Source organism: Hemiscyllium ocellatum, chromosome 17, assembly GCF_020745735.1.
Source record: "Hemiscyllium ocellatum isolate sHemOce1 chromosome 17, sHemOce1.pat.X.cur, whole genome shotgun sequence".
NCBI classification, from domain to species: Eukaryota; Metazoa; Chordata; class Chondrichthyes; order Orectolobiformes; family Hemiscylliidae; genus Hemiscyllium; species Hemiscyllium ocellatum.
The window spans coordinates 57,213,248-57,235,422 of NC_083417.1; the positions used below are offsets into that span (position 1 = coordinate 57,213,248).

The 22,175-nt window shown below is 42.3% G+C and overlaps 2 long non-coding RNA genes across 2 annotated transcripts; one reads left to right on the forward strand and one right to left on the reverse strand.

Annotated features, from left to right (window-relative positions):
• Positions 1-283: 283 nt before the first annotated feature.
• On the reverse strand, positions 284-1,482 carry LOC132823770 (uncharacterized). The gene is made up of 3 exons (XR_009645586.1): positions 1,306-1,482; positions 1,022-1,099; positions 284-573 (listed from the first exon to the last, which is right to left on the reverse strand). It is a non-coding gene; the product is annotated as an uncharacterized LOC132823770 (long non-coding RNA).
• Positions 1,483-4,758: 3,276 nt separating this feature from the next.
• LOC132823771 (uncharacterized) lies at positions 4,759-6,249 on the forward strand. The gene is made up of 3 exons (XR_009645587.1): positions 4,759-5,233; positions 5,440-5,517; positions 5,966-6,249. It is a non-coding gene; the product is annotated as an uncharacterized LOC132823771 (long non-coding RNA).
• The last annotated feature ends 15,926 nt before the right edge of the window (positions 6,250-22,175 follow it).

Consider the following 22,175-nt stretch of genomic DNA (forward strand, 5'->3'; position numbering starts at 1 on the left):
TAAGCTGACAGATGGAACAGACTAATATCAAGTTTATGGTACAGTTCATAATGGGATGCTGCATCACTGTTGCATACGAGCACTAGCTACTGCCAATGAATTCCCCACACCACCATTCCTGAAACTGGTCCGCCTGCACAGAGTTTAACTTCATTTACCAGACAGATACAGGCATCAATCTGGCTTCAAAGTTTAATATTATGCAATGCGGGTTCTGCACAGATCGCTCAATGGCATTTCCGATTTGTTGCATCGTTGCTCATTTAAGAAAAAAAAGAGAGGATTTTTCAAATGTATCACAGAGTGGAATTTTATTCAGGAACTGATATCAAAAGACAAGCAAAACAACATTCAATAAACTTGCAATGATTCATAAAAATACACAAATCCTCCGGAGCTACATAACGAAAATATACAGCTTGGGGAATACAGTACAAATGGCCAATCTTTCAGAGGTTGTGTCTGAAGAGCGTGTTGTTCAGGAGCAGCAGGTACATGTCTCAGAGGTTTTCCCCTTACACACACAGCCATTGGCACAGTTGGTGCATGCTGCAGGACAGCAAGAGCAGCAACCTGAGAGGAGAGGACAAAGACACAAATCACTCACAATCTATTCGGTCACTGAAAGCTCCCACAGCCTCCCATGACAGCACCCAGCTCCTCCCTCACAAACCCATCTGTCTCCCATCTCCCAGTCACCCCCCTGAAGAGGCTCAGCAACACATCCCAGTGAGAGACAGTTTGAGGGAAGATGTTCCTCTCACTATCTCCACAACACGGTTTCTAATGAGAAGTCGAGAAGATCAGCGCTTTCCGATGGCAACCTCAGACATTGCTTTAAGCAGCAGCTTCTGGTCTGGAGATTCTTCCGATTGGACATTGTAGAAATCGGATGGCAATTCAATCCGGTGTCATCCCGGATCATGTGTCTGTCTGTGGTGTCCCTGTGTGAGTTGTGCCCAGGACTATGTGTCACACCAATAGAACGGGAGCAGTTTGAAAGCCTGTCCCAGTCACTCACTTTTCTGGCAGCGTCCAGCTTTGCTGGTGGCACATTGACAGTTGGAGCATCTGCAGGTGTTTTCACAGGAGCAGGATCCTGAAAAGAGGAAAAACACAGAGAGTGAGTGGTGTGCACCGCCCAGCAATGGCCCCAGGCACGGGCGGGGCCCGGGGCCCGGCTCTTTGTGCCATTGCCCTGGGCTGCAGTGAGTTGAAGAAGCAGCCTGGCCTCCCTGCAATGCTGCTGGCTCCCAGTCAGACTGAGGCCCTGCACTGGGACACTGTGCACCAAGCCCCACTCACCATCCAGGCACACACAGGGCTTCGGCTCCGACATCTCACCAACTTCTTCTGCAGCTTCGAGCCGGCTCCAATCCGCGCTTCTCCACCTTGTGCCGTTTGCTGAAGCCGAGCCGATCTTTATGAGATTGTGATGGGAGGCGAACCGGCTGCAAAACCGGGCAACGGGCGGCCCGGCGCTACCTGAATGCACACGACCCACCGGAGTGAGTCAGCGGCTGGAGGTTTGAATTGCAGCCGCTTCCTTCATTCACAACACGGCCCTCAGGGATTTCTCAGTCAGTGTAACATAGAGATCCTGTGGTGGGAAATATTTGGAGAGTGAGTGAAACCACACTGCAGGGCTCAGGGTAGGCATGGTCTGCACTCTGTCCATCGCCTCACTTATCATTTCCTTTCTCCCAGCTTAAAGCCTTTTACGATTTAAAATGAATTAGTTTTACACGTTTTCTGGGCTAATAAGAGGTTGAATAGATTGGTTATGAAAAAAATAATGAAAGAACATACAAACACAAGAGAATCGAAATATAGGACAAATTATCAGTCTCTGAGCTGTGTTTGTTTTGGAGGCGATGTGTCTCACATCCAACATACAGGAGTGGGTCAGTCTTAGCTGCTTGTCCACCTTTCTGTGTGTAAAAGGAAGCCGGAACCTCCCCAACTGTTATCAGAGACAGGGCTCGGGGGTGGGGTCTACATTTGATGCACTGTTTTCTCTGTATTTGGACTGTCTTATGTACATGGCATTGTCACTGTTTTGTGAGTGAAAGTGGATTCGAGAGTTTGTCCTCATTTCCCTGAAAACTGGTTGAACGGGAGGGTTTGGGGCCTGGCTTGACCGTTCCTCTCCCTTGTATAATTGCTGTTTTCTCCGTTTACAGCTGTTAATGTTGACTGTTTTGTAAACTGTGGATTGTTTTATAAAAAATAAAAAAAGGAAAAGAAAAATGGAGTCCGGGTGAATGATGTGAACCTCACAAATCGATTTTGTCCATTGTATCATTCCCAGCTCTGTGTGTGTCCCTGTTCTTTAATTTAATTGTCACGTGTCTGCCCATTTCCCCATTCTCCTTTTATGAGCCATTTATTATCTCCCTCATTTCTCACTACTCTCCAGATCTCCCATTCATGAGCAAACCTGGAGACCTCCCTCGAGTTGGGGTTAGTACCAGAGGATGGGAGAATTACAAAATTGCCCCCTTGTTCAAAAAGGGCATGCCCAGCAATTACAGACCCATCAGTTCAACTTTGGTCGTGTGGAAACTTCTGGTAATAACAATTTGCGATAAAATTAATACAAACATGGACAAATATCAGAGATTCAGGTCGAGTCAGAATTGCACCCTGTGGGAAGGTGATGCTTAACTAACTTGGTGCACTTTTATAAAGACATAAAAGAGAGGGTGGATATGGTTAATGCAATCAATAACATGTACAAGAACATAGTGGTTAGCACTGCTGCCTCACGGCGCCAGCGATCCGGGTTCAATTCCCGCCTCAGGCAACTGACTGTGTGGAGTTTGCACATTCTTCCCTTGTCTGCATGGTTTCCTCCAAGTGCTCTGGTTTCCTCCCACCGTCCAAAAATGTGCAGGTTAGGTGAATTGGCCATGCTAAATTGTCCGTAGTGTTAGGTGAAGGGGTAAATGTAGGGGAATGGGTGGGTTGCTCTTCGGAGGGACTGTGGACTTGTTGGGCCGAAGGGCCTGTCTCCTACCTTCAAGTCAATCTGTGTCCAAATGGCCAGCTCTCCCTCTATTCCATGTGATCTAACTATGTTAAACGGTCGACAATGCAGAACCTTTTTGAATGTCTTGATGAAGTCCATATTGACAGTATCCACTGCCTTGCCTTCATTCATCTTCTTTGCCACTTCTTCAAAATACTCAATCGTTATTGAGACACGATTTCCCACAAGCAAAGCCAAGTTAATGATGCTTCATCATTCTTGCCTTTCTAAGTACATGCAAAACCTGCCTCTTAGAATGACCTCCAACAACTTTCCCGCCACTGACACCAGGCTCACCAGTCTACAGTTCCCTGACATTTCCTCACCACCTTTCTTCAATAATGGTTCCACATAAGCCAACCTCCAATCTCCAGCTCCTTACTTATAGCTAGTGCTGATACATCTATCTCAGCAAGGGGCTCAGGAGTCACTTCCCTAACTTCCCACAATATTCTGGAGTGCCCCTGAGCAGGTCCTGGAATTTATTTATGGATTTTAATAAGTCCAGTGCTTCATCTGCAACATTTTTCAAGGATTCAAGATTTCGTTGTATAAGTTCTCTACCTTCTATATCCTTCCCCACACTAAATACTAATGTGAAGTGTTTTTCTAATATTTCACCCATCTTTTGCTGTTCCACCCACAATCTGCCTTGTTGATCTTTAAGGGGTTGCATTTACACACTAGTTACTCATTTGGCATTAATGTAATTGTAGAATCTCATTGGATTCTCCTTTAGCCTATTTTACAAAGCTATCTCTCATGTTCTCTTTTTGCCCTCCTGGTTTCCCTCTTGAGTCTACTCCTTCTTCCCTTATCTATATCTGTCACATGTCTCCTTATTTCTTGACCGGGCCTCAATTTTGCTAGATCTTCAGCATTCCCTAAACCTAACAACCTTGAGCTTCATTCTAACAGTAACATACTGTGCCTGGACTTTCATTACCTCATTTTTCAAGGCCTCCCACTTCCCAGCTATCCTGCGAATATCCGCCCCAATCAAATTCTGAAAACTCTTGCTGAACACCATAGCATTGGCTCTCTTCCAATTTCGAACTTAAACTTACAGATCAGGCTAACGAATTTCCATAACTGTTTTAAAACTAATACAATCATGATGACTGGCCCCAAAGCCCTCCCCCACTGACACCTCAGTCACTTCCCTATTAGCATGTGATACGGTAGGAATGATTCATTATGGTGTCGAGTCCAGGAATAGGGAGATTACATTAATCCTGTATAAAACACCAGTCACAAAGCAGCTGGAGTATTGTCTTCAGTTTTGAAGATACATTGGAAATGGTGAGAGAGTTTTCTTTGGAGAAGAGAACGTGAGGAACTTTTGATGAAGTTTTCAAGGTCGTGAATGAACTGGGAATGACACACAGGGAAAAGGAGTTATTCCAAATCAGAAACCAATGTTGGAGAAGGAAAGGTGACATGAGATGAAATAGTTTCACATTACTGAACCCTACACCATTATTCAGAATTCCTGCGGTGTTATATGCTAATAAGACAAGTGACTGAGGTGAGAGGTGGGGGAACACTTTGTGGGGAATCTGGGGGAAGCATTGCCACAGAAGGCTGTCGAGGGCGGGTCGTCCTTTGAGAGAAACAGATTGTTGACGAACAAGGTGCTTGAAGGACATGGGGAGGAGGCAGGAGAACAGAGTTAATAAACATCTCAGCCCTGATCAAACGGCGGGGTCGGCTCGGTGGGGGAAAGGTCACTCTGTCCTGTATGATTCGATGATTCTATGAGCTGGGAGAGCGATTGGAAAGCAGCAAATATCCCGAGTGGAAAGAGGAAATGTCAGGTCAAACAGAAAGTGCTGTCCCTGCCTCCCCCAGACCGTGGCGGGGAATCGTGTTGCAGACGCTCGGACACTGGCTGATCCCACAGGAAATGCTGACACATTCCACTGATTGAGAAATCCCTGAGGGCCGTGTTGTGAATGAAGGAAGCGGCTGCAATTCAAACCTCCAGCCGCTGACTCACTCCGGTGGGCCGTGTGCATTCAGGTAGCGCCGGGCCGCCCGTTGCCCGGTTTTGCAGCCGGTTCGCCTCCCATCACAATCTCATAAAGATCGGCTCGGCTTCAGCAAACGGCACAAGGTGGAGAAGCGCGGATTGGAGCCGGCTCGAAGCTGCAGAAGAAGTTGGTGAGATGTCGGAGCCGAAGCCCTGTGTGTGCCTGGATGGTGAGTGGGGCTTGGTGCACAGTGTCCCAGTGCGGGACCTCAGTCTGACTGGGAGCCAGCAGCATTGCAGGGAGGCCAGGCTGCTTCTTCAACTCACTGCAGCCCAGGGCAATGGCACAAAGAGCCGGGCCCCGGGCCCAGCCCGTGCCTGGGGCCATTGCTGGGCGGTGCACACCACTCACTCTCTGTGTTTTTCCTCTTTTCAGGATCCTGCTCCTGTGAAAACACCTGCAGATGCTCCAACTGTCAATGTGCCACCAGCAAAGCTGGACGCTGCCAGAAAAGTGAGTGACTGGGACAGGCTTTCAAACTGCTCCCGTTCTATTGGTGTGACACATAGTCCTGGGCACAACTCACACAGGGGCACCACAGACAGACACATGATCCGGGATGACACCGGATTGAATTGCCATCCGATTTCTACAATGTCCAATCGGAAGAATCTCCAGACCAGAAGCTGCTGCTTAAAGCAATGTCTGAGGTTGCCATCGGAAAGCGCTGATCTTCTCGACTTCTCATTAGAAACCGTGTTGTGGAGATAGTGAGAGGAACATCTTCCCTCAAACTGTCTCTCACTGGGATGTGTTGCTGAGCCTCTTCAGGGGGGTGACTGGGAGATGGGAGACAGATGGGTTTGTGAGGGAGGAGCTGGGTGCTGTCATGGGAGGCTGTGGGAGCTTTCAGTGACCGAATAGATTGTGAGTGATTTGTGTCTTTGTCCTCTCCTCTCAGGTTGCTGCTCTTGCTGTCCTGCAGCATGCACCAACTGTGCCAATGGCTGTGTGTGTAAGGGGAAAACCTCTGAGACATGTACCTGCTGCTCCTGAACAACACGCTCTTCAGACACAACCTCTGAAAGATTGGCCATTTGTATTGTTTTCCCCAAGCTGCATATTCTCTGCGTATGATTTGTGTGATTTCAGGTCTACGTGAACTAATCTGAACAGCATGTGCTGATTTTGAAATTACCTTTTTTGTATCCGGATCAAATTAAACATCTCAGTATTCTATGACAATTGTTTCGCTGTATGTATTAATTGTATTTTACTAATGAGGAAAAGCGCTTTACCGTATTAAGGAACTTGTACACCATGATTCCTGTACGGAGCATTGCCATCGGGTCATGATTTGGAGATGCCGGTGTTGGACTAGCGTGGACAAAGTTAAAATTCACACAAGGCCAGGTTATAGCCCTACAGGTTTAATTGGAAGCACACAAGCTTTCAATAGACAATAGGTGCAGGAGTAGGCCATTCTGCCCTTCGAGCCTGCACCACCATTCAATATGATCATGGCTGATCATTCCTAATCAGTATCCTGTTCCTGCCTTATCTCCATAACCCTTGATTCCACTATCCTTGAGAGCTCTATCCAATTCTTTCTTAAATGAATCCAGAGACTGGGCCTCCACTGCCCTCTGGGGCAGAGCATTCCACACAGCCACCACTCTCTGGGTGAAGAAGTTTCTCCTCATCTCTGTCCTGTGGTCTACCCGGTATTTTTAAGCTGTGTCCTCTGGTTCGGCACTCATCCATTAGCGGAAACATGTTTCCTGCTTCCAGGGAGTCCAATCCTTTAATAATCTTATATGTCTCAATTAGATCCCCTCTCAGTCTTCTAAACTCAAGGATATACAAGCCCAGTCGTTCCAGTCTTTCAGCGTAAGTTAGTCTGCCATTCCAGGAATTGACCTCGTGAACCTACGCTGCACTCCCTCAATAGCTAGAATGTCTTTCCTCAAATTTGGAGACCAGAACTGCACACAGTACTCCAGGTGTGGTCTCACTAGGGCCCTGTACAGCTGCAGAAGAACCTTTTTGCTTTTATACTCAATCCCTCTTGTTATGAAGGCCAGCATGTTATTAGCTTTCTTCACTACCTGCTGTACCTGCATGCTTACCTTCATTGACTGGTGTACAAGAACACCCAGATCTCTTTGTACTGCCCCTTTACCTAACTTGACTCCATTGAGGTAGTAATCTGCCTTCCTGTTCTTGCCACCAAAATGGATAACCATACATTTATCCACATTAAACTGCATCTGCCATGCATCTGACCACTCACCTAACCTGTCCAGGTCACCCTGTAATCTCCTAACATCCTCCTCACATTTCACCCTGCCACCCAGCTTAGTATCATCAGCAAATTTGCTAATGTTATTACTAATACCACCTTCTATATCATTTTTATATATATTGTAAAAAGCTGCGGTCCCAGTACTGATCCCTGCGGTACCCCACTGGTCACTGCCTGCCATTCCGAAATGGAGCCGTTTATCACTACTCTTTGTTCCTATCAGGCAACCAATTTTCAATCCAAGTTAGTACTTTGCCCCCACTACCATGCGCCCTAATTTTACCTACTAACCTCCTGTGTGGGACTTTATCAAAAGCTTTCTGAAAGTCCAGGTACATTACATCCAGGTACATTACGATCTCCCTCGTCCATCTTCAGAGTTACATCCTCAAAAAATTCCAGAAGATTAGTCAAGCATGATTTCCCCTTCATAAATCCATGCTGACTCTGACCTATCCAGTTACTACTATCCATATGAGCAGTAATTTCATCCTTTATGATAGACTCCAGCATCTTTCCCACCACTGAGGTAGACTAACTGGTCTATAATTTCCTACTTTCTCTCTCCCACCTTTCTTAAAAAGTGGTACAACTGTAGCCACCCTCCAATCCGCAGGAACTGATCCCGAATCTATCGAACTCTGGAAAATAATCACCAATGCATCCACGATTTCTCGAGCCACCTCCTTCAGTACCCTGGGATGTAGACCATCAGGCCCCGGAGACTTATCAACCTTCAGATCTAACAGTCTCTCCAACACCAATTCCTGGCAAATATAAATTCCCTTAAGTTCAGATCTTTCAGCCACTGTTACCTCAGGGAGATTGCTTGTGTCTTCCCCAGTGAACACAGATCTGAAGTACCAAATCAATTCTTCTGCCACTTCTTTGTTCCCTGTAATGTATTCCCCTGTTTCTGTCTTCAAGGGCAATTTTAGTCTTAACCATTTTTTTGCCTTTCACATCCCTAAAAAAGCTTTTACTATCCTCCTTTATATTTTTGGCCAGTTTACCTTCTCTGCGTATTTCCTTCTCAATAATCCTCTGTTGTTCTTTAAAAGCTTCCTAGTCCTCCGTTTTCCCACTTATCTTTGCTATGTTGTACTTTTTCTCTTTTAACTTTATATGTTTCTTAGCTGCCCTCATCAGCCACGGCTACCCATGCCTCCTCCTAGGATCTTTCTTTCTTTTTGGAATGAACTGATCCTGCAACTTCTGCATTATACACAGAAATATCTGCCATAGTTCCTCCACTGTCATCCCTGCTAAGGTATTGCACCATTGAACTTTGGCCAGCTCCTCCCTCATAGCTCCATAGTTCCCTTTATTCAACAGAAATATTGTCACTTCTGATTGTACCCTCTCCCTCTCAAATTGCAGATTGAAGCTTATTGTATTAAGGTCACTACTTCCCAATGGCTCCTTCACTTCAAGGTCCCTGATCAATTCTGGTTCGTTGCACAATACCAGATCCAGAATTGCCTTCTCCCTGGTCGGCTCCAGCACCAGCTGTTCTAAGAATCTATCTCGGTGCACTCTACAAAGTCTTTCTTGAGGTCCAATACTATCCTGATACTCCCAGTCTACCTGCATGTTGAAATCCCCATAGCAACTGGAGTAACATCTTTGCGACAGGCCAATTTCAGCTCCTGATTCCACTTACATCCGACATCCAGACTACTGTTTGGGGGCCTGTAGATCACTCCCAAGAAGGTCTTTTTACCCTTAGAATTTCTCAGCTCTATCCACACTGACTCTGCATCCCCTGATTCTAGGTCCCCCTGCGCAAGGGACTGGATATCATCCTTTACCAACATGGCCACCCCACCCCCTCTGCCCGTCAGTCTGTCCTTATGATATCACATGTAGCCTTGAATATTAATTTCCCAGGCCCTGTCCACTTGAAGCCATGTCTCAGTTATCCCCACAATATCGCTCCTTCATCAGGTGGTTGTGGACTAACTTTGCCATCTAGTGGACAAATTTAAAGTAATTGGTAATGGAACCATTGTGGGGAACGGTGAAGTAAATGATTTCATGGTGTGCTTGCATTTGCTTTTCTTAAAATAGTATTCGCGTGAGAACAAAGCTCGGGTAATGTGCTGCTTAGCTTCCTTCCCCCCACGCCCATTTAAGATGTGACTTTATTGCGCCAAAGCATTGCAGAGATGGATCACTCAATCTCTTCCTAGGCAAGAGGGTTAATTTCTCAGGCCGGTTTAGTCAAGTTGAGTCTTCATCAGTAGAGAAGAATGAGAGTGATTTTGTTCAAAGATCCTCAAGAGACTTGACTGTGTGGATACTGAAAGGATGCTTGCCTTTGCCTTTGAGGGCAATTCTAGAAGCAGAGTGCAGTTAACAATTAGGACTGTTCAAATTAAGACAAAGAGGAAGAGTCTTTTTTTCTGATTTAGGAGTCTATTGGCTTCTCTTCCGCAGACAGCAGTGGAAGAAGTGTGTTTGAATATTTTTAGTTTGGGGTGCAAATAATTCTTGACCAACAAGGAAATCAAAGATTTTCAGGAAGGTTATAGCTGTAGAGTTGCGTGAACAACCAGATCAGGCATCCTTTATTCAATGACCAGAGACCCCTACTGGCCAAATCGCCGACTCCTGCTGCAAATTCTAATGTTTGCATGCATGTCCTTACCATTTCAAGCTCAAACCAGAAAGGGGAGTAGTTTGGGAATAGCTGTCATTTGCCAGAATCTTCCTTCTGGTACAGGATCCCAAACTCAGGATTAAACCTGGCACCGTGTTAACAATCCACTCACACAACCTTAGATGGACTGGCCAGTTACTGGCCAAGTGCACCATTAAAACCTAGAAAAGGAAGTGGGGGATTGGAAGGGTGGAGGGGGAGATGTGGGTGAGATTTCAAAGGTGGAGTACTGATAAGAGGCCCTTCAGTGTTGAAGTAACTGTTGCTTGAAGTCGCAAGTACGGGAGAGAGAAGCTACCTCTATCTTTCCATGTGTTTCTATTTAGTGAATAACAGAGCTGCTCTGGCACATTAACAATCCAGACTGAAGTAGGGTGAAATAAATTAAAACTTTTTTTAGATTCAGATTTAAGGAAGCTCAACCACTATCTCTATGAGCAATTGGATTGTGGACTTAGTGTCAATGCATTGGATATCTACTATTAGAATACCAATTACTAAAATAGAGCAGAAGTCAACAGTGAACAATTTAATTTAATAAAATCAAAAGTTAGTTCAAATAATGATTACTTAATCCCCATGAATTATTTGTATTGCCGTCAAATTTCAAAGGAGGACTTTTCTAATTTTTTAAAATTACAAAACAACTTTACAAATTCCTGCTTTGTACACGAATTTTCACCTTTGGGAAATATTCTTTGAGAATGGTTCACTGGTATTGCAAATTCAGGTGTGAACCATCCTTTCATTCATTTCCAATCAGGAAAATAATGATGCAGAGGAATGGGGAATAAATATTCATTTCTTGATATAGTTCACAGTCTGAAATCTCTCCTCAAACCTCAGAATCTTTCATTGTGTGAAGGCTGGTAGCAGTTAAGTTTCTAATTGTGTTTTTACTGTTGTAAATTCTTTCTGCACCAAATATTCAACACTCACTTCAAAACCAACATCAAACTTGTTCAAATATGTGTGCAATAAAAAACTTTATAAGCATCATACATATCCAAGTACTTACACAGTAAATGCTGCTAAATCTACCAAATAATGACTGGCATGGTTTTAACCTGTTGACATGTAACCAACAAGGGTGTGGATTGTTTTGTTTTATGTCCGTGTTTGTGCAGGTTCAGAAAATCACTAGGTTGCAGAAAAATGAGGCAGAACATTTCTGTGGACATATCGCTAAATGTCATATCAGAGTTGTTAGTAGTCACGATGTATGACAGCCTTATTCAGGATTCAGAATTTGACTGAGAACAAATATGTTAATAGGGTATTTCCTGATCTCCATGTCCTCGGTATCTAAATCCTGATGAGTTGTGTGCAGAAATGAACTAGTTAAAATGTAAGATATAATTTTGTAATGTTCATTTTACTTTTATCTGTGAATAAAATGAGCTGTCTCTTCTGGGTTGATAAGTGCCAATCTGTTACTTTGATGAGGGTTATTAGTGAGCTCACTGTACCATGGAAGGAAGAATTTCAAATCCAAAAGGTGACATTGCATAAAAGTAGACTTGAAATCACTTCTTATCATCCACTGATATCTAGTTAAAGAGTTTGAACCATATGCTGATGGAGCAATTGGGGAATGATGGAGTGAATGCCTCGACTTAAAAAAAATCATGGCTTGTGGACATTGCTGGCTGGGTCAACATTTCTTCCAATAATTATTTTCCTGATTGGAAATGAGTGAATGGATTGTTCACATCAGAATTCTCAATACCAGTGAACTCTCAAAGAATGTTTCCCCCGAGTGAAAATTCATGGGGAAGGCAGAAATTTGTAAAATTGCTGTAGTATTAAGAGATTATTTAGAAAATCCTCTTTGGAAATTTGATGTCAACACATAATTAAATAATCATTATTTGAATCAACTGTTGCCTTTGAGAATATAGTTCAGCAAGAAGATTCTTGTTAGTTGGTCAATTACAGCTTCATAATTAAGTTTTCAAATGGTTCAAATTATTTTTATAGAATGAGTTGGGTGTTACATTAAGAAATAATCATGCAGAACATGGGACAATTAAAAGAAAGGAAAAGAAAGACTTGCATTCATAAAGCACTTGCACGTTTCAAAGCACTTTACAATTAAAGCCAATTTGCATTCAGCAAGCTCTCACAAGCAGCAATATCATAGTGACCAGTCAATCTGTTTTGTGTTCTTGAAGATTAAATATCGGCCATGGATTATTCCTCTGTTCTCCTTTGAAATAAGGGCATTGAATCTTTTACATTCTCTCAAACAGCCAGTGCAGGCATCAGTTTATCATTCAAAGGATAGCACCTTTGACAGTGTGGCATTTCTTCAGCTCTGGAGTATCAACCTGAATTCTTGTGGAGATCAGGAGTGAGATTTGAACCTGGAATTTTGTGACGCAGATGCAAGATTGCTGTCAACTATTGCACAATACATGCTGGTATAATGCATCAATTTAAACACTTTAGTGTATTAAAGCACAATCATTCATAATGTCCAGTCAAGCAGCACAGAAGAAAGATACTCCATTCATTAACCTTCTAAAAGTGCAATGACTAATAATTCAAATCTGATATTACATAAAGTGTGTTATAGTTCATTTCCTTTCAACATAATGCTTGCAACATTATGGTGCCATGCTACCCTTAAAATTACATGTTACATTTACAAGATACAGTAGTTACATTTCACGCTTAATGTTCTCTGGTCCATAGAACTTGAGAGCTTTATCCATGGGTTTGAGTCCATCATTGTACTAATATGGGAGGGCCTTGAATGGTAGCTTTACCCCATTGGGCCTTTGCAGCAGCTATTTCGAGTTTCTGGGGATCCTGAGCATTCCATTTTGAAGATGTGACCTTCATCAGGAGCAACGTGGCAAAACATAGAGCACATTTCATCAAATTGATTGCTCTTCACCAGCATCTCGATCTGCATCGTAGGCAACACTCAATCATGTGAATGTATTGCTTTTGAAGTGACCCTTTTGTATCTGAAAACAAAGCCCATTTCATTGTGGTATGGCAATCTCATTCATATTACTGAATAAATGATAGTTCTAAAGAGATCTGGATGTTTAGGGAATGGGTTAGTCCCAATCATTGAATCTCTACAGTGTGGAAGCAGGTCATTTGGCCAATTAAGTCCACACCGACCCTCTGAAGAACATGCCACCCAGATCCAGCCACCCCTCCACCCTCCTCCTGTAACCCTGCATTTTCAATGGCTAATTCACCAAGCCTGCACAATCAAGCAACATTTTATGAGATTATGTTTTAAAACCAGAGTGCCATCTGGTGTCATCCACTGGAAGAGGTGTTCTGTGGAGCTTGAACAGTGTGAGGTGCAAAATCTGCAATGAAATTGACTACAGATAGGATTGCTCAGCTGTTCAGACATAACATAGAAATTGTATGTTAATTTTGTGTATGTGTGTGTCGGGTTTTTTTAAAAGATATTCACTATTGCTACTGTTTACATTCTACACATCATTAATAAATACAATATAATGGTTATCCCTATGTGAGGGATATGCAAGTTCACAACACTGGTTGTCCAGTGGCTTAGTACTTGATGCAATAAATCCTACTACTCAGTCTGGAATGCTCAGCTTCACTTTTGGAGATGGCTCTGGTTTGTTGCTGTCTGATCATTGTCTTCCTCTGAGTTGTCCAACATTAACTAAAACTACATACTTGTTATTGTCTAGATCATTTGCTTTTATCTTCCACATTGGAAAATACTCATTTTCAATACTTTTCACAAGTTTATGTGTGATGTTGAGAACTTCAGTGACATCTTTCTGTTTCAGCACCTTGTGTCCTTTACAGACCATTCTCGAAGACAACACTTTAATTTATTCTTCTCCTACCTCTCGCAACTTATCAGTTTTGTCAAGCCAAATTTGACCTCTTATCCATTGATTTCAGGAAACAACTTGGACACACACATAACCGATCCTGACCAACAATGGATTTCAGCATGCTGAAGTGGGCAGTAGCACCTATCAACTTTCGTACAATCATGGTGTCATGAAAACCATCATTGGCAGGATTTAAGTTTGAAAATGAAGGATGATGTACAAAAGATTAGCACCTTAATGACAAATTTTGCACCTGTATCCACTGGGGTGAGGCTCCAACCAACCACTCCCAAAAGTTCATTTCATGCAAAATCTGTGGTTTATGGATGTTGTCATAGGTAGTGATAACAGGCCATGCTTTAAAGCAATGAATATAGTCCAGGGAAACAAGTGATCACAAGTCAACTTGAGCACCTACAAACAATTTCTGGTTCTGATTCCAGTTTCTGACAGGAATTAATCTCCGTTTTCCAGCAGCAGCCCACAACTTGCAGTTACATAACACTTTTAACTGAGTAAAAATACCCGAGGTGCTTCACAAGAGCAATAGTAAATCAGATTTGACACCAAATCACTTAGGGTAACATCAGGGTAAGTCAATGAAGAAGGTTTTATGAAGTATCTTAAAGAGCACAGCTAAATCCAGAGATGGAGAGATTTAAGGACTGTGTTTCAAAGACTATGATCCAATACCTACAGATATAACTATCAATTGTAGAAATATACAAGAGGACAGATATTAAAGAGTGCAGAGTTGTTGGAGTGATATCTCATTGGATACCAGAGAGGCAGTAAGAATCTCTGTTATAGATGAGTTTGGAAACAAGAATGAGATTTGACAATTTTAGCACCTAAATTACAGTCGAAAGGTGTGGTGCTGGAAAAGTACAGCTGGTCAGGCAGCATCTGAGGAGCAGGAGAGTCAGCAATTCGAGCATAAGCCCTTCATCTGGAAAGTTACTTATGCTCGTAAAGCTGACTCTCGTGCACCTCGGATGCTGCCTGACTGGCCGTGCTTTTCCAGCACCACACTTTTTGACTCTGATCTCCAACATCTGCAGTTCCTCACTCCCAGCTAAAACAGTACCAAAATATCCAAAGCAATAATTTATTTCTGGGTGTAACATAAATATGACATTTGACATTGAAAGTGAATATTTGCAGGGTGTAGTGTTACCACTATGGCTGGCAGAAATTACAGTATTAAAGCAGGGCTGGGTTTTGAATCAGCAAAAACGTGCATTTCTGGCACAGTCATCCTTTATTAGGCAATTATCCTGTCAAAGCATATCTCCCTGATTCAGATTACATGACCATTCACATTGCTCTCTTTTGTCCAATTGTCAGTCTGTGATGAGTCAGCTCATTTTCACTTGGACAGTAATAGGATTGTCTTTGCACTCTGGGCTAAAGAGAGGAAACCATTAATCAAAGTAATTTGTGATTGCTATCATAGACCCTTACTGGGAACATTCGTATGTCCAGCCAAAGAAGAATAAGATGGAGTTGACCTGTGACATTTCACAAGGCAGTTATGGATGAGAATGGTCATTTGAATCATTGAACTCCATCCATCCAGACAAATTCTCCACTTCCCTCAAAGACATGTCTTGTTGTCCATTCTATCATCCCGTGTGAAGAGGAACTTTACATACAGTGTACAATACAGAAATAACTCATTGAACCCAACAAGCCTTGTGCTGCTGCCTATGTTCCACTCAAGTTTTGTCCCAATTTTCCTCATCTAAATCTATTATGTTGACTATCTAGTGTACAATTCTGGTCTCCCTCTTATAGGAAGGATGTTGTGAAACTTGAAAGGGTTCAAAAACGATTTTACAGGGATGTTGCCAGGGTTGGAGGGTTTGAATTACAGGGAAAGGCTGAATAGGCTGGGGCTGTTTTCCCTGGAGCATCAGAAGTTGAGGGGTGACCTTATAGAGATTTATAAAATCCTAAGGGGCATAGATAGAGTAAGTAGACAAGGTCTTTTCAATGGGGTTGAAGGGGTAACGTTTTCATGCAGAGGGTGGTGTGTGTATGGAATGAACTGCCAGAGGAAGTAAAACATTTAAAAGATATATGGGTGGAAATATGAATAGAAAGGGTTTTAGAGGGATACAGACCGGGTGCTGGCAAATCTCATCAGCATGGACATGTTCAACTGAAGTTTCTGTGCTGTACATCTCTATGACTCTAGTCCCTTCTCACTCATATGATTAGATTAGATTACTTACAGTAGTGAAAACAGGCCCTTCGGCCCAACAAGTCCACACCAACCCGCTGAAGTGCAACCTACCCATACATTTACCCCTTACCTAACACTAGGGGCAATTTAGCATGACCAATTCATCTGACCGCACATCTTTGGACAGTGGGAGGAAACCGGAGCACCCGGAGGAAACCCACGCAGACACGGGGAGAACGTGCAAACTCCACACAGTCAGTTGCCTGAGTCGGGAATTGAACCCAGGTCTCAGGCGCTGTGAGGCAGCAGTGCTAACCACTGTGCCACCATGCCGCCCACAAATATGCTTGTCTGTTTTCCCCTTAAATGCACCAAACTATTCACATCGACCAGTGCCTGTGGTAGAACACTCCACATTCTCAACACAATTTAAGTGAAGAAGTTTCTTTTGAATTTCCTCATGTTACTTGGTGATGACCTTATATTGATGGTTTCTGGTTCCCAACAAGACAAAACATTGTCTCTACATTCGCTCTATCAAGATCTTTCATAATTTGAAAGGCCTTTATTAGGGCACTGCTTGGCTTACATCTTTCAAGAGAAAGAGACTCGGTCTGTCAAACCTTTTCTGATATGGATACTCATATATCCCTTTGTATATCTTCTCCATATTTTCTTTAGTATCTCTGTGCTTTTTATGATATGATGGCAAAATTGCACACAGTACACTTTAGACTACTACAGAATAGAGGGATCTGTGAGTCTTCATGCACAATTACAAAAAGCTAGCATTCAAGTCCAGCAGGTAATAGAGAAGGCAAATAGAATATTGCCCAAAATTTCAAAGGACGTGGAATTTGGAAGTAGGGCAATTTTGCTAAAATTAGACAAGGCACCAGTGAGACCACAGTTGGAATTATATCAACAGTTTTTATTCCCCTTATCTCAGGACAGATAACCTGGCATTGGAGGCAATCTAAAGAAGGCCCATTAGACTGCTGTAGAGGGACTGTTTTATAAGAGATTGAGTCGGTTGGGCATGTACTCATCGAAGTTTAGAAGGATGAGAGATGACTTCATCGAAATGTACAAGAGTCTTACGGAATTTGACAGGGATAGATGTGGAAATGTTGTTTCTCTTTGAAGGAGAGTTTAGAATCAGAGGACACAACCTCTGAATATGGGGCCACCCTTTTAAGTCAGAGATAGGGAGGAGTTTCTTCTCTCACAGGGAGGTACATTTGTATTTCCCTGTGAGAGAGGTACTTCACCACAGAGGGTATAGAGGCTAGGTCATTAAGCAAGGAAATCAAAGATAATGTGGAAAATGGAAGAGAAGCAGAGTTGAGGATTATCAGATCAGCCATGATCAATTGAATGGCAGAGTTGACCTAATGGGCTGAATGGCCTACTCTGCTCCTATGTCTTATGGTATTTTCTTTTCCTTCCAGTCATCTGCATCAAATTTCATTTGCCATTATTCTAACCACCCATATACCCTGGATACTGCAATAAATAAATGATGATGTTTTCTGATATTGCCGTTGATAAACAGTTAATTGGACAGCAATTTTTGGTACTCATGCATGCACGGATAAACATGAAAAACTGAAAGTTGCTGTTGAAGATGCCCTACTTCCCCATGATCTGGACAACAATGGTATTTCACTGAAATACTCAAAACTAAAACTTAGGTCTTGTCCATTCCAAAGTAAGTAATTTTTAAAAATATATGACTGGTCTCAATTACTTTTGAATAACCTCTCTGGTACTGAAAAAATACCATTGATAGCTGTAGAATGGAGGCATTGCAGTGGATAGCATCCTTGCCTCTGAGTCATAAACTCTAGAATTAAATCCCACTCCAGGATTTGATTACAGGTGTGAGAGAAGGATAAATTCCTGGTCAGGTATGTGATGGAATGAAAGTTGGTAGCCCTACTGTAGTACAATGGGATAGCAATACTTCAATGATGACAATGTAAGTGGTGATGCTATTCTGACATCAGCACAGCACAAGAAAGAGAAACAAGTGATTGAGACAATAAAAGGGGCAAAAGAGAGTTTCTGTGCTGGAGAGCTGCATTCAGTAAAACATATTGTCTAAATAAAGAGTGTATTGCATTATAGAGAGTGAGAGAGCCTTACTCTAAGTCAAGGAAAAAGTAGGGATGCAAGGCACTCAGAGCAGCAGCAGCCTAATAAAGTAGTTTAGCCTCTAAGAGAGCAATTGCAGACATCCAACACCCTATAGAACTAAACAAGTTGAATTTGCAAAGTCACAGTGAGTCTAACTGTCTGTTAGAGAAACATGATAACTGGATTTAGATGTAACAGTCCAAAGCATGGCGACATCCACCATTATCCTTCACAGTTCTCGACTATAAAATGCACATGAATATGTACATTACCATAGAAACATGCACTCCTTTTTTTGGAGTTGGGGAGTGGGGTTGGGCACAGTAATTGTCTCAGTTGCTTAGAGTGGCCTGCTGTGGGTAAGGTGCCAGTTACCCAGACTTCATTTCCCTTTCTGGTTAGGTTGGATTCCAGAATTGCTTGTTTGTTTAGATGTGATGGAGGTCATGGTGCTGGGGATCAGATCCACATTGAGACATAAAATTTACAAAGTTGCAGAATCTCTTTTGTTCAGATTTTAATTTTTGATTGAGATGCCACAAAAACAAATGTTATCATAACTTTTCAGTCTGTTGTTTTTTTTAAAAAAATTGTCTATTCATTAACCTCCCTTTCCCTCACTTTATTTTATTTTCTGCATATAATCTGGTATGTAATTTAACATTTATTTCATGAAAAGCATATCCTGCGATGTAGAATCAACATTACTGTTCTTTAATAGTGTTCATTTATTATCACATTTTATTCAAGTTCAAGGAAGTAACTGTGCAAAGGAAATAAAGCATGCAAAAAAGAAGGAAGAACTGTTGGGGCCACATGAACAGGTTCACAGCTTAATTGTGCTGAGGCAACAAAATCTATAGACACACTTTCGACCTTGGTTATAAAGTATTTCACACAAGGGTCAACAACATGTGACTACAAGTTGATAGACACATTTCTGATAGGTAAGCAGGTTACACCTTTTGTCTGTGTGCCAAGTACTTTGAGCCCACTCTGCGCATATAGGTAACACACCCCACATTAATGTGTGCAAAATATTATTTCCTGCACAGGCTTGTTTGTGGTGCAATCTAGGTGCATGCAGCTTCTCACATCAGGTGCTCCTGACGTTATATTTCTGATGACTTACTGAATATTTTGATGCCTGTGCTTTAAGCTTCATGTAATAGCCCATTTAACCAGGACCATTTAACCATTAAACAGCAATTTGCTGTTGCAGATACTTGTGAATAAGTTATACACTTATTAAACTGATACACTTATTATTAGGCTAGAAAGGGGTCAAGAAGTTGCCAGGAATGGAGGGTTTGAATTATAAGGAGAGGCTGGTTAGGTTAGGAAAATTTTCACTGGAGCATAGGAGGTTGAGGGATGGCTTTATAGGGTTTTATGAGGGGCATAGATAAGGTGAATTATAGGGATCTTTTTCCTAGGATGGGGGAATCCAAAACTAGAAGGAATATTTTTAAGGTGAGAGGAGAAAGCTTTAGAAAGGACATGAGAGAGTGGTTCATGTGTGGAATGAATGGCCAGAGTAAGTGGTAGATATAGGTACAGTTACAACATTTAAAAGACTTTTGGGTAAGTTCATGAAAAGGAATGGTTTAGAGGGATATTGGCCAAATACAGGCAAGTGGGACTAGATTAGTTTGGGAACATGGTTGGCGTGGATTAGTTGGACTGAAGGGTTGACTCTATGAACTGAGTCAACCAAAGTTAGTGCTGTGACCATACAAATGACTGGAGATTGTAACTACTCTCTTAGGGAATATGAGGAGGGAAGACACTGACCTTAGTAATAAGAATAATTCTGCCAAGACAAACAAAAGGAGGACATGTAGTTTATAGAGCTAAATATGGAGAATGAACATGCTGCATGTTTGAGTTTTTATACAGAGGATAAGTGTATATGAGTGTCCCACTGGGGGACTGTTTAAATTGGGTTGTGCAGTGTAATTGGGTCACTGACTTAAAATTCACTTTTGTTGCAGAGTTGAGAAGGATCAGAAACCTCGCAATGCATGAAAAACAGGAGCTGGTACTCCACAAGTTAAATGCCTTCCTCAGCATTCCCTACTGACCAAGAGAATGTCCCACTAGACTCATGGAAGTCACAGGTATCCCTTAGTCCTGAACGCCAGACTTCAGCTTGTTAATGTCGTCAGTATGATCTGTATGTAATGAGGTTACTCCTGGGTGAGATGAATATGAATGAAAGAAGAGATTGAATTCTCCTTTCTGTGACAGATTTGGTAATCTGTGTCTGGCTGATGTGCAGGAACTGCTATCTAATCTGGTTCTTTTTTTTCCCCTTTGCTCACCCCCTGCCCTTATGTGTAACAGTACATCCCAGAGGACTTCAGATGCAGATTATCAAAGAAAATTTGGCACTGAATCACTGTGAACTTTTCGAGCATGTATCAAAAAAACTGAGTCAAAATGTTGAGTTGTAACCAGCGTCTAAACAAGGAAAGGGACGTAGAGGAATGAGGAGCAACACCAGAGTTTATACTCAGGGCTACCAAAGCTGAGGGATTAAAATCAGGAATATGTAAGAGATCAGATTTAAACAAGTATAGAGACGTTGTAGGGTTTTGGGGAAGAAGGTGTTTATAGACATAGGGAGGAGCAACGCACCAGAAGGATTTGGAAACAAGAATGCAAAGGTTAAAATTGAGGCATTGGCCACATGGGAACCAACGTAAGGTTTCAAGCACAAGAATGGATGCTGGATGTGACTGGTTGAGTTACGACAGGGCCAATTGATTTTTGGCTTGATCTGATGTGTGGGAAGGTTTCTTATATTGCAACAGTGACTGAACTTCAAGAAATGAACTTCATTTGTTGTAGATAAAAACAATGACTGCAGATGCTGGAAACCAGATTCTGGATTAGTGGTGTTGGAAGAGCACAGCAGTTCAGGCAGTCTGAGCTGCTGTGCTCTTCCAGCACCACTAATCCAGAATTCATTTGTTGTAGTTTGCTTTGATTTGCAATGGATGTGAAAAGCGTAATTCAAATGCAAGACTTTTAGTTTGAAGGGTAGGGGCTTAGCCAAGTAAGACGTTGGAATGGCAACGACCAGGGTTTCTGTAACAAATGAGCTGAGGCAGGAGTGGAGGCGATGTTGTGCAGGATCGGTTTTGGTAACAGAAAGGTTGTACAACTGGAAGCTCAGGGTCAAACAAGATCCCAAAGTTGCGAGGGGTTAGATTCAGTCGCAGACAGTGGACAGGGAGAGTGGGAGCATGATAGATGAACAAAAGTGATATCAAAGGTTAAAGTGAGTCAATGAAAGGACAAATGCATGAATATATAATATATATTCTGGAAAAGACCTAATAGATTAACATGAGAAATACTTACGCATTCCATTTTCACATTATCCTGCATAGCACAGTTTTGAATTATTCGTCAGACTGTAAAGTACAAGTTGGGTATTAGATGTACTTTGGCACCCCCTAGTGACTAGCCGGATTGAGACTGCTTCAGTTCTCAGCCGCTGCCTCCAGAACGCTATGTTAATGAGGTCTACATGTTATTTGGGTAGCCCGCAGAACAGGACGCCAGGCTGGTGCTGTCTGTGCAGCTTGTGATTTCGAGTAAACTGTTCAGAAGTATCACTCATGCAATCTAGATAACCAAATTGTGCCAGTCTGCAGCAGAGTCAAGACAAAGAGCAAAATCCTGCATATGTAAAACAAAAGGTGTTAATTTGTTTTTTGATTATGGAGGCACTAATCAGATAGGCACCAATCTTAACAAAATGAATATGTGTATTCATTCTTTGAGAACGGGGTGTTTAAAACATGCAACTTGTTTTTAAAATTGCTTCTTTGTTTCCTGAAGTAGAATCTTGCCCCGTCTCTATTCTACAAAGGAATGAAGCACAGTTGTGCAGCAAATGGATTACAAAAGGGATCCTCATCTCATCTCCTGTCTACCCTGATGTTATTTGGGAACACACTTAAAAATTTGTATTCAGGTTTAAAACATTGATGTGTTATGAAGTACAAAGAACTACAACAG